The 13075-nt window shown below is 41.8% G+C and overlaps 1 protein-coding gene across 9 annotated transcripts in view; it reads right to left on the bottom strand.

Moving 5' to 3' along the window:
- The window catches only part of LOC104044423 (SET-binding protein-like), a 399734-nt gene that overhangs the window by 81266 nt on the left and 305393 nt on the right, over nucleotides 1-13075 (bottom strand). The gene's annotated exons all lie outside the window — the stretch shown is intronic.

The raw sequence follows: 13075 nt of genomic DNA, 5'->3' as shown, positions 1-13075 counted from the left end.
TTGGCAAAGGATAGAGGCTGAAGAGAAGGACCTGTAATAACAGGCAACTTTCTAACAATGGAGATTTACTAGAAGAAGGGTAAATCCTCCATAGCCTGGCACTTTTATACCTTGCCAGACTATCTCTTCCCATTCAATACCAAGCTAAGAAGGTTCATTTAAACAGAAACCAAGAGTCACTCGTTCCTATGCTGTAGCAATTAGGTGGTGGGTTTGGTTTGTGCTTTGCAGCAGGTCACCACAGATGATCCTAACAACCTCTTCTGTTTGTAAACCTCGGGCCCAGATTCCCTGAGGACAGTCCCAGCACCAAATGCTCAGCTTGATGTCTTCTCATAAATAATATCAGGTTTAACTGAAGTCAAATGTGTGGACACCAAAACAGAAAACAAACATTGAAATAAATACCAAGTTCTTGACTAATAGTAATTATTAATACATATATTCTCTGATAGGGATCCAGACCAGCTGTGACCAAGTCTGTACAGAAACACATTAACATCTTTCCACCTCTCAGGAAACACATTAAAACACACAGTGAAAAGGCACAAGGTAAGAACCACTTGGTTGGAAACTATGATTACAAATCGACCTCTGTATATCCATTGTCTAGGCAAAACCCTAATATATCCATTGGAGAAAGTATCTTCGATAAAAGCATCAGTCACCCCATGAGCAAAAGGAATTTACTGACTTGGTCCTACTACATAATTAGAAGCAATAAGGTATTTAAGAGGAAGGCTACAGCAAACTTAATATTGAGAAGAAAGCAGCAATGAAATAATATATACGACACACAGAGAGCTGATGTTTTTAAGAACCACAGGAAAAAAATTTAGAAATATGCAGAACACATGGTACTCTTGACTCATAATGCACAAGGGCCTCGGGATCTATGGAGAAAAAGTGCTACAGCAGAACAAAGTCTCATTTTATTACCACAATTATTGATCCAATGAGTGCATTTTTTAAAGCAGCACATGTCCATTTTCCTCATCTTTTGCTGGTAATCAAATCTCCCTCCTCCCTCTTACTCTCACTGTTTTACTGTTATTGGCTTTAAATTAAGTCAGAAAAATTATGGCATTTTTTTGCAGCCTGACTGGTTAAATGTCAAAGCATAAAACGAACGCTGTAAAATCATATCCTCAAAGCTGATTAAAAGTAAACCTGCAGGTGCTAAATATGGATCATCACAGCAATTACTGAAAATTCATAACCTTGCTAAAAAGGCATTCTAATGGAGTTCTGCAGCACTCCGTAATTTAGGGCTGTTTACTTTTTTAAAAACAATTTGCAGTATAATGTGTGGAAACGTGATCTTATACAAACTTCATCCAGTTCTGACTACAAAACTGTTTGTGGCTGTTGAAAGCTCTCTCCTGGTATCCGATACCACCACAAACAGTGTTTTGGCTATCTCTATCTGCTGTTGGACCACATCTGACTCACGTTATGTTCTCATTATATCTCTTTTACAGTTTAAAAAGGTTTGAAATCTATTTCATTCCTAATTTAAGGCCATTTCACACTATATGTCACTCTAGGGCAAAGACACTTATTGCATTAAGGTCTATATGTTCAAGCCTGCCTACTACACAGACGTTATTTAGCACCATTACACCCTATCACAGGTGATAATCTAATGAGCAAGAATCTGGCAGTTTCAACTCACAGCCTCTAAATAATATATGTAAACACAGTAATTAGGAAAAACTTCCCATATCCCCTCTTTCATATATATTTAGCATTGTTTTTAGTGACTCTGCTACAACTGTCATTCTCACCAGTGGTTAAAGTTGTCTTTTCCATGGCTGAGCTCAGATGGAAAGAGATCATCTCCCATCTTCAGAAATGTAGAAGAAACAGAAGGGGAATGGATAAGTGCTACTCTCTATTTTGCTGACCTTTCTGGCAATGCAACTCTGTTGACACAGCAGAGAACTATGAATGTAACTACAGTAGGCTGTTGCTATCTTCCTGAAGTTTATTTTTTCTAGACCAAAGATTTATTATTTTTATTCTGAAAATAAAGAAATGAATAATTGGGACTTAACTGTATTTTGTTTAAGTGGATAAAGGTCTTAAAGATTTTCTTCAATGAATGAGATGTTATAGCTGTAGAATTTTTTCTTATCATCTCCACTTAATCTGGAGAAACAGTAAAAATGAATAAGAATAATCCATGCATGAAGAAAACAGTGCTTCAGTTCACCTTACAGTGTTCCTAGGTAAGAGTATTAGAGGATGGAAGTACAGAGATTAAATAATTTGATCTAAAGTTTGGTTAAGGTTAATACATTCTACCCTTCCTCCTACTGACTTGAAAGCAAATGGGATACATATGCAAGTTTTGAAATGAGATGCTTCGATTACTTTTCCAGTCCCTGATAAGAGAAACGTTACTCTACATATGGGGGAAACTGATTATGAAGGTACAAATACTTTGCCCTCATTTAGCATCAGTCCATGGATGTCATATTGAAACATGATGCCTCTACATAAGCATGATAATATCAAAGCAAACAAGAAAGAAATATGTTTCAGCTGATAAAACCATCCTTCCTGTAACAGCAAATTAATTTCATGAATCATAACCTTAAAAAAAAACACAACAAAACTGTGTGTGCTGGTTTTGGCTGGGATAGAGTTAATTTTCTTCACTGTAGCTAGTAAAGTGGCAATGGTACAATTATGCTTTAGTTGTGAAGTAGCAGCTAAGTGTCACTAAATAGCACCTATGCTAGTTAGGAACCATTCCAGCTTCCCGTGCTCTGCCACATGCACAAGAAGCTGTGAGGGGAGAGGCCACAGCCAAGGGAGCTGACCCAAAATGGCCAATAGGATATTCATTCCATACCATGTGACACCATGACCAGTATATTAACCGGGGGAGTTGACATGCAGGGGAGGCTGCTGTGGCTTGGGGACTGGTGGTGGGTTAGCAGGTGGTGAGTGGCTGTGTCACATGCTGTTTGTTTTGGTTGTTCATTCCTCCTTCACCCCAGGTTTCACCTCTCTCTTGTTATTTTCCTTTTCATTACATAATTGATGTTGTTGTTATTGTTTTATTTTAATTATTAAACTGTTCTTATCTCAACCCATGAACTTTACCCTTCTGATTCTCTTCCCCATCCTGCCAGTGGGGGAATGAGTGAGCGAGCAGTTGTGTGGGGCTGAGTTGCTGGCTAAGCCACAACAGTGTGCTAGCCTAGAGTATTTCTTTTCACACTTGCTGCACTCTCCTACTGCCCACTGGCTGAAATTATGTGCTACCAATGGATCAGGTTGGTGGTGGTCCCAGTCTCACCAGCAACCATGATAACAAATAAGCTCTTTGCTTGCTTCCACCAGCTTGGATCCCTAAGGAGATCAGTCACTAATGAGAACTTGCAATACAGGCTCTAGAGAGGAAAGACCCAAAACTGACCTCTTTAAGTAAGATCTGTGCTTCTCTCTATGCTCTTCCAAAGGCACTAATCAATTTGAGACCTGAGGACTTATTGTTGTCTCCCACTCTATTCGGTCTGTGTGCAGTCTCCACTAAACAGAAGATGCAAAGCTAATGAAGTTTAAAAGTTAACTTAGATTTTTTTCTCCAGCCTGCTGATGTATCGCTTCAAAAGAGTTACCTTTTGTGCATTTGCCTGTTGAAGGAAGAAGAAAGGCTTTCAATTATATCTGAAAAGGATTATCCTCATCTCTACAGAAGGGCTCTTGACATTTTTTGAAGACTAGGCATCTTATGTTGTGCTAGCAATGGAGCATGTATGACACAGTGTGTTGCCTTTCCTAGTTGGCAAAATGACCCATGCTGCTAATGGCAAAGCCCTCAAAGCTTTCTATTTAGCAGGAGCCTACAAAAATACAGATCAATAGCTTCAGTTTGATTCTCACCATTCCATCTGTAAAACCAGTATCATTCATATGTCTGCTGTCAACACAATCACCCTCTCTGATCAAAAAAATTTGTTGTTCGTTCCTATTAATTCAGAAAAAAAACCTCTTCTCATGCTTTTAGCTGGGACAGAGTTAATTTTCTTCACTGTAGCTGGCATAGTGCTGTGCTTTGGACTTAGTATGAAAACAATGTTGATAACACACAGGTGTCTTAGTTGTTGCTAGGTAGTGCTTATAGTAGTCAAGGACTCTTCTAGCTTCCCATGCTCTGCCGGGTGCACAAGAAGCCGGGAGGGGAGGGGGCACAGCTAAGAGAGCAGATTCAAACTGGTCAAAGGGATATTCCATATCATGTAACGTCATGCCCAGTATGTTAACTGGGAGGAGCTGGCCAGGGGAGGGAGGCAGCAACCACAGCTCGGGGACCAACAGCGTTGGTTGGCAGGTGGTGAGCGGTTGTATTGTTTGTGTTTTGGCTTTTTTCCCTTTTCATTATATTATCATTATTATTACTATAATAATAATAATTATCATTATTATCTTATTTTAATTATTAAAATGTGCTTATCGCAACCCACAAGTTATTTTTGCTTTTGCTCTTACGATTCTCTCCCCTGTTTCAAAGTGATGGGGGGAGTGAGTGGCTGCGTGGTGTGTAGTTGCTGACTGAGACTGAACCATGACAGTCCTTTTTGGCGCCCAATGTGGGGCACAAAGGGTTTGAGACAATAACAGTTGCTGGACACACCATTGATTCATCTGTTCTCAATATTAGTTTGTCCAGTCTACACCATGCTGATTGTGAAGTACACGTTAAAAACTGCTGTTGGTTTTTGTAGTTCACTGTACTCTGCAGTGATTAGAGATGCTTTGCCTAGGAGATTTGTTATTAAAACACTGGCCTTGAGTGTTATCAGGTATTTGGGTCTTGCATGGAAGCTGTTACTGTACTTAGGCTACCACCTCATGGAGACAATTAGCAATTATAACTCCTCATCTGAGAGTTTTTTGTGGAGGAAATAGAGGATGGCACCTTAGCTACCATCTTCTATAATGCCTCCTCCTTCATTACAACAACTTTTCAGTATCTTGAACATCCTTGGGTAGTTAAGATACATCTGCTGGTATTGCTTTGGCAGACTGTTTCAGTTCTGTCTAAGGTTAATAAACAATTTAAGAATATCATCCAGAGATCTGCCCCAAGGCTCGCTAGCTCTGCGTGGCAGGGTATGTGGGATAGTATGGCAAATGCCTAAGATGGTGGGCACCCCCAGTGTTGTGGGACTCACCCCTGAACAAGTGCAGAATCCTGAGAAATTAGTAGAATATTTGGAGGAAGTATGTTGTCACCCTGGCAATTCCAGAGAGATACAAATCACTGCCATGTGCTGGGGTCTGGCTTATGCCTATCGAGCCCTTTTTAACACTATTCAGTACCCCCAAGGGAAAGAGAAGGCCTCTGGATATTAAAAGACAAAGACAAGGACAGCGGAAAGCGGAAAGCGGTAAGCACTGCGGCCACTCAAACCCCCACAACAGACACTTCAGCTACTCCAACCCTGGTGACAAGCATTGCAGCTGAATTGGAGGATCAACCCATGCCAGTATCAGTCGCCCCTATATGCAAGAAGAAATCTTGGAAGACAAAGTTAACTCGTTTAGAAACAGATGGTGAAGAAGCAGGGCTATTAGGAGGAGAGGAGGAGGAGGAAGAGGAAGAAACTTGTACAAAAAATGGAAACTACCCAGTCGCTATCCTTGAGTGAGTTGTGGGATATGTGAAAAGATTTTGGCTGTTCTTCTGGTGAGCACATTATCACCTGGCTGCTCCAATGCTGGGATAATGGGGCCAGCAGTCCAGAATTAGAGGGGAAGGAAGCCAAACTGGGATCCCTCTCTAGGGAAGGGGGCATTGACAAAGCAATTGGAAAAGGAGCACAAGCCCTCAGCCTCTGGAGGTGACTCATGTCAGGTCTGAGAGAAAGGTACCCCTTCAAGGAAGATATTGTATTTTGCCTAGGAAAATGGGTGACCATGGAGAAAGATATCCAGTACCTGAGCGAACTAGCCGTGCTTGAGGTGATTTATAGTGACCTGGACGATCAACAGTCATCCAAAGATCCAGATGAAGCCCAGTGCACACGACCCATGTGGTGGACATTTGTACAGAGCGCATCATCGATGCATGGGAACTCATTGGCAGTTAAGACCTGGAAAGAAGACGAAGCAGCAGTGGTGGCAGAGTTGATTGATAAACTCTGGGAGTATGAAGCAAATCTCTCTTCCTCCCTTGTCTCAGCTGTGGAGAAACTGTCCCTGGAGGTCCAGCAACTCAAAGAAGATATGTCCTACTCCCCACCTGTATGGACCAGTATCTCAGCCATTAGGAGTAAGAGTCCCTTTGCTCAAGAGAGAGCATACACACAATGGGGCACCATGTGGTTTCACTTGTGTGACCACAGAGAGGACACGAAGAAGTGGGATGGAAAACCTACTTCGAACCTACAGGCACGGGTACATGAGCTGCAAGAAATAAACAGTCACTCAGAGGGGTTCCTCCAGGAAAGCTTCTGCTTCAGTTTCCAGTAAGCAATGCCCGAGACAGAGGAGTAGAAGCGCTGATATTCTTTCTGATCCTAACAGAGACACTTGTAATTCGTATTTACAAGAAGAGAGTGATGAATACTATGATCAGGAATAGAGCGGCCCTGCCTCCAGCCAGGTGGAGGAAAGGGATAACCAGGCTTACTGGACTGTGTGGATCCAATGGCCTGGCACATCAGACCCACAGAAGTATAAAGCTTTAGAGGATACCGGTGCACAGTGCACCTTAATACCATCAAACTATATAGGGGCAGAACCCATCAGTATTGCTGGAGTGACAGGGGGATCCCAAGAGCTAACTCTATTGGAGGCTGAAGTGAGCCTAACCGGGAATGAGTGGCAAAAGCACCCCATTGTGACTGGCCCCGAGGCTCCGTGCATCCTTGGCATAGACTACCTCAGGAGAGGGTATTTCAAGGACCCAAAAGGTTACAAGTGGGCTTTTGGTGTAGCTGACTTGGAGACAGAGAGAATTAAAAAGCTGTCCACCTTGCCTGGCCTCTTGAAGGACCCTTCTGTTGTTGGGTTGCTGAAGGTCAAAGAACAACAGGTGCCGATCGCCACCACAACAGTGCACCGGCGGCAATATCGCAACAACCGAGACTCCCTGATTCCCATCCATGAGCTCATTCATTGACTGGAGAGCCAAGGAGTGATCAGTAAAACCCACTCACCCTTTAACAGTCCCATATGGCCAGTGCAGAAGTCTAATGGAGAGTGGAGGCAAACAGTAGACTATCGTGGCCTGAACGAAGTCACTCCGCCACTGAGTGCTGCTGTGCTACACATGCTAGAACTTCAATATGAACTGGAGTTTTTCCCTTTTCCTTTTTAGTATATTATTGTTATTAGTATAATAATCGTCATTAGTATCATTACTATTTTATTTTAGTTATTAAACTGTCCTCATCTCAACCCACAAATTTTCTTCCTTTTGCTCTTCTGATTCTCTCCCCTGTCCCACAGAGGTGGAGGGAGGGAGTGAGCGGCTGCGTGGTGTTTAGTTGCCGACTGAGTCTGAACCACAATACATCTGAACATTCAGATTAATTTCAAGAAGCTACTAAGTTTCTAACTACTCTGTGCTTCTTAATACTTTTGTCCTATCCTCTATGCATTAAAGAGCAGTTATCACACAGTAATGCAATTTTTCTTTCTTTTCTTTTTCAAAAAAAGCAGGGAGTGACTTTGAATAATTCCTTCACTAATAGTGACTTTAACCTAAATAGTAGATAGAATTTAATATAGAATACAGTTACTTTTGGATGGTAAGGGCACTCTTTACCATGTTGGAGATAATGCTGGAACATTGTAAGGTGTTTAAGGAGAAAATAACAAAGAATGAATGATGGAAGTTTTGATTTGCAGGGAAACATTACATGAATTACTTAAGCCCAAGTAACTGATGACTAGAAGTAGAGATGATAAAAATCTGCAGGCATTTGATGGAGACAAACATAAAGAGGAAGAGGCTTTCTTAGGGTCAGCCAAAGGGTAAAAGTAGCAGTAATGCTGGATGGATGAGATAAATTAATAGCTTTTCTCCACCTCTAATGACTATGATTCTATTATATTAAAATAGAGGAAAAGCTACAGAGAAATACTGAACCCATTTCTAATTCAGCACTTTGCTGGCTGATTAAATAGTGCAGTAGATCATAATTTCTTCTTTTGTAGAAAAATGTTAGATTCCTTGCGGCTGTCTGTATATCTTTCTGAGTTGGCTGATGAGCACGTTAACAATGTGGGCTGATTCAAGAGTAGAGAGAAACTTCCTTATGAAGGATAATGACACATTTGAAGCACAGACTGGTCCCACTGAAATATAAAACCGACTAGTGTGCAGTGGCTCTGCTGCATATTTTATACCATGTACACATGGCTTTGCTGCACTGACAGGCTCCAAATACTCTATGAATCTCAGCTCTTTCACCAATGCAGGTATTGAACATTAAAATAAAACAGAAGTTGGAAGCTAATAAATATTTTTCCATCTTTTCCAATTAGTCATAGGAAATAGTCAAAACACTTGATACTTCTAAGCCTTCCTCACACATCTGTAAAATGAGGAAACATTATTTTTCTTGTTAGTTTATTGGTAAACCTCAGAGTGTCCTTGGCCAAATATTACTGAGGTGCAAACTATTATGGCACCATATCAGTGTCAGTTCCATTCATTCCTAGGCATTTTGTCATTTTCTTGGACCTTTAGCCAAGTAATAAACTGGATATGGAGGTCTCTGTCCAATTACCTTGTCCTAGAATTGTGTTGAAAACAGTTCTTTCACAGTCAATTTTGTTTTGATTATATCAGAGGTAAGAATTAAATTTCAAATTTGAAACAAAACAATCAGTTGAATTCTTCTCAGAGACAAATGAATAAAATACTAAGAATGGGTTTTAAATTCAACTTTGAGTTCCTTCTTTTAGATTAAATTATCTTAAATCACTGCTCAAACATGTAATCCACCCACCTGAAAATCCTAGGACCAAGATTTTGACACATAACTTTCCACTGGAATGAATTAAATTTCATGCATATTTGCTCTGCCTGGCTTTGAAAATTCATCTTTTATTTTAAAACCTAGCACATAAAAGACTGAAACAGATCTAGTTGTAACTGTAAATTTAGAACAAATGACATATATATTAAAGATTTGGGGCACAACTTTAAAAACATCTCCTACTATGTGCTCATAAATAGCTGTGAATACAAATTAGGTCAGGTAGGTGAGCTGATATCACCTTCAAAACAGTGAAATAGATATCCAGTTGCCATCATCTCCACCTGTAGTTTATTTTGCCAGCAGTTAGTTTTGGGAGTAATGCCAAAAAGCCTTCTTCAAAGGGTGAATACTGTAGTAGTTACATTACTTTCCTTAAGTCTGATGTTTTGCCCTTTTGAAATAATGAAATTATGCATCAGGTCTGAAAAATGATCCTGGAGTGGAAGGAGAATGGAATATATGATCTAATAAGTCCTATGATTCTTACTTATGATCTAATTGCCAGCCAAATATAAATTCTCCTTTAAAATAAAATCTTATTTTTTTCATTACATTGAGAAATTGCTTGAAATGTGACTCTTCAAGAGGAACAAAATTTTATTTTTGCACTTTGCTGATGCAGCCTCCACTTGAGCACTGTTCTTGTGATAACCACATAAAGCATTCCTGTTCAAAGGTTCTGTTATTGTCAAGGAGATGAATTATAAAATTAATTTATATTGTCCAATCTGCATATTTTATTGACAAAGGTGTCAGGAGCAGAAGAACTGGGAGTCTCTCTGCTTGTCATGGGATAGATAAGAGGGCCTTCAGAGCTCTTAGCTTTATTCAATTTGTTTATATGCAAATTGACTGTGAGCACTGATTTGATGCAAGACCGGTTATGGATTTTTAGGTAGGTACATACACAGTAGGGAGTAATAGATGGCTCTAAAGTGAGTACAAGGCTGCAATTCTCTTGGGAGGCTGCAGAGATCATAAAAGTCCAGCTGTATAAGCATGGTGGATCAAGGGCAGATGGGTCTGATCCTTCGACAGAAGTGTTTTCTCCTCCCACTCCAGCAATAAAATATTGCTTGATCTCTTCTCCCATGGGGGAATGGGGGAACATTATGACAGGTCATACTAGGGTGCTAGAAGGTCTCCATTCATAGCCCCTCATTATTTAAAGCTTAGTTTCCCACCCATATCCTCCACAAATAGCGGAAGTCTAAGCTGCTAAGTAACAGAATCACAAAATACTAGCTAATTTGCTGGCTAAAACATGCCAGAGCATGAGACTAACACAATACTTTGCTCTTTAAGTATCTGGTTTCTGCTACAACAAAATGTCTTTTCTTCATTCATATGCCACCTAGCCATTTCCAGTCTGCCATTTCCCTGAGGACTCGGTCTTTGCCTTCATATCTGTCTAAAGAGTACTAGCTTGCTGAAGGCATGCTACAAAGCAGATGCAGTTAATGTGAATGTCCAAGTAAAAAACATGATCCTAAGTTATCATCCCAGATTATAATGATTAAACCTAGTCCTGAAAACTCTTCCTGCCTTCAGGCAGAAATACCCTTGGGAGTCATCTCATTGGAAGCCCAAACCCAGTGTGGATTTTCCTAGGCAAGTGAAAGTCAACATGAAAGTCAGTGGGAATACATTGCTAGGATGGTGGCTAAATGAGAAGATCAAACTCTAAAAGTTGATTCAACATCTTCTACCCAGAGAATAATGTTTTAGTAACAGTGGGCACTATACCTGCACTACTCTGCCAACTGAGCTTATAAAGTATTTCTGCTGGGTACCTCTGATGGTGATTTTGCAAAGATGGATGATGCTCAATGAAGAAGATGAGGAAAGAGGTAAGGGAGAGTGGGGTTTACCTAATATTCCATCCATCTAAAAGTTATATATCTAATCTTAACCAGTCATCTAGGCTACCTCCATGACAGGCAACTGTCATGTTGTGGTTTAGCTGGTGACTCAGCCCCACACAGTTGTTCACTCACTCACCCACTGGTGGGATGAAGGAGAGAATCAGAAAGGTAAAGCTCATGGGTTGAGATAAAAACAGTTTAATAATTAAAATTTTAAAAAAACAACAAAAATGCAATGGAAAGGAAAACAACGAGAGGCGCAAAACCCAGGAGGGGGGGATGAACCACCGAAACAAACCACACAGGACACAGCCACTCACCACCCACCAACCCAACACCACAAGTCCCAGACCTGCAACTGCCCTCATTAATATACTGGTCATGGTGTCACATGGTATGGAATGAACATCCCATTGGCCAGTTGGGGTTAGCTGCTGTGGCCCCGCCCCTTCTGGCCTCCTGCCCACATGGCAGAGCGTGGGAAGCTGGAAATGTCCCTGACCACCACAGGCACTACAGTGAAGAGAATTAACCCCTTCTCAGCCAAAACCAGCACATTCTCCACCCCTTAGTCCATGCCATTTACACCATGCCCAGGTCCCATACCATCCAATACAACCTTACCAAACACCACCCCTCCCCTTCCCGTCCTTTAACATAATACACAGGCATCATTCCCTTAGTCTATGGACCTTCCCTGTAAAATGGCCATCAAAATGTCCATTGAGTTCACCCAGTCCATGACTCTGGGCTCCATCTGTCGTATCAGTCTTCCAGGGTGGGAAAGATGGTTTGTGCGGCATTGGGTTGCTACATACCAAGTCAGTCCTTGTTCCATCACTGCTGCACTTTGCTTGTTTCATCAAAGTTTATCTTCCATGGATTGGGAGGTTTGTACTATGATATCACTGATAACACACAGATGACACACGATATTATATAGCAGTTCACATTGTGCCATTCAGTTCATTGGCTGTTTTCACCCAAAATCAAATCCCCTTGAGGCATACATTGGATTTCTCCATCCTCCCGCATCACCCACCAAGTGCACCCAGGTCCTCAAGCAAAAGCAATCCCACAAATGGGTTTGCCTTTGCCTGAGGCAGGAAGAACCCAGACTGTTTTCCCCAGCATACTTTTTGTATGCACTACAGGGACTCTATCCCCTTCCACAGTATGTAGGATTTCTGACTGGGCACGGCCAGCTCGATTGGCAGATCCCCTCGTGTTGACTAACCACGTGGCTTTTGCTAAATGTGTATCTACAGTGCCTGAATGCTTCACCAACCCCACTGCTCTTAGCATAGTTTTTACCAGTCCATTGTACCCTTCAATTTTCCAAGGAGCTGGTGCATGATAGGGGATGTGATACACCTACTCAATACTTCTCCCTGTTCCAGTGCAGTCTGAATCAGTCCATGATAAATGGTAGGACTGTGTTTCCACCCCTGGGGCAGTCGATTCCAGGTGTACTGGACTCCCCTCCAAGTAAAAGCAAACTGTGGACTGCACTCTGCTGCCAGAGGGATTGAGAAGAACGCATTAGCAATATCAGTTGTGGAATACCATTGGCTGCCTTGGACTCCAGTTCATATTGAAGTTCTAGCATGTCTGGCACAGCAGCACTCAACGGTGGAGTGACTTCATTCAGGCCACAATAGTCTACTGTTAGCCTCCACTCTCCATTAGACTTCCGGACTGGCCATATGGGACTGTTAAAGGGTGAGCGGGTCTTACTGATGACTCCTTGGCTCCTCAGTTGGTGAATGAGTTTATGGATGGGGATCAGAGAGTCTCTGTTGGTGCGATATTGCTGCCGATGCACTGTTGTGGTGGCGATTGGCACCTGTTGTTCTTTGACCTTCAGCAACCCCACAACAGAAGGGTCCTTCGAGAGGCCAGGCAAGGTGGACAGCTTTTTAATTCTCTCCGTCTCCAAGGCAGCTACACCAAAAGCTCACTTGTACCGTTTTGGGTCCTGGAAATACCCTCTCCTGAGGTAGTCTATGCCAAGGATGCACGGAGCCTCGGGGCCAGTCACAATGGGGTGCTTTTGCCACTCATTCCCAGTTAGGCTCACTTCAGCCTCCAATACAGTTAGCTCTTGGGATCCCCCTGTCACTCCAGCAATGCTGATGGGTTCTGCCCCTATATAGTTTGATGGCATTAAGGTGCACTGTGCACCAGTGTCCACTAAAG

Source organism: Phalacrocorax carbo (genome assembly GCF_963921805.1).
Source record: "Phalacrocorax carbo chromosome W unlocalized genomic scaffold, bPhaCar2.1 SUPER_W_unloc_6, whole genome shotgun sequence".
NCBI lineage: Eukaryota > Metazoa > Chordata > Aves > Suliformes > Phalacrocoracidae > Phalacrocorax > Phalacrocorax carbo.
The sequence above is the reverse complement of the archived record's forward strand: the minus strand, read 5'-3'. Positions and strand labels throughout refer to the sequence as shown.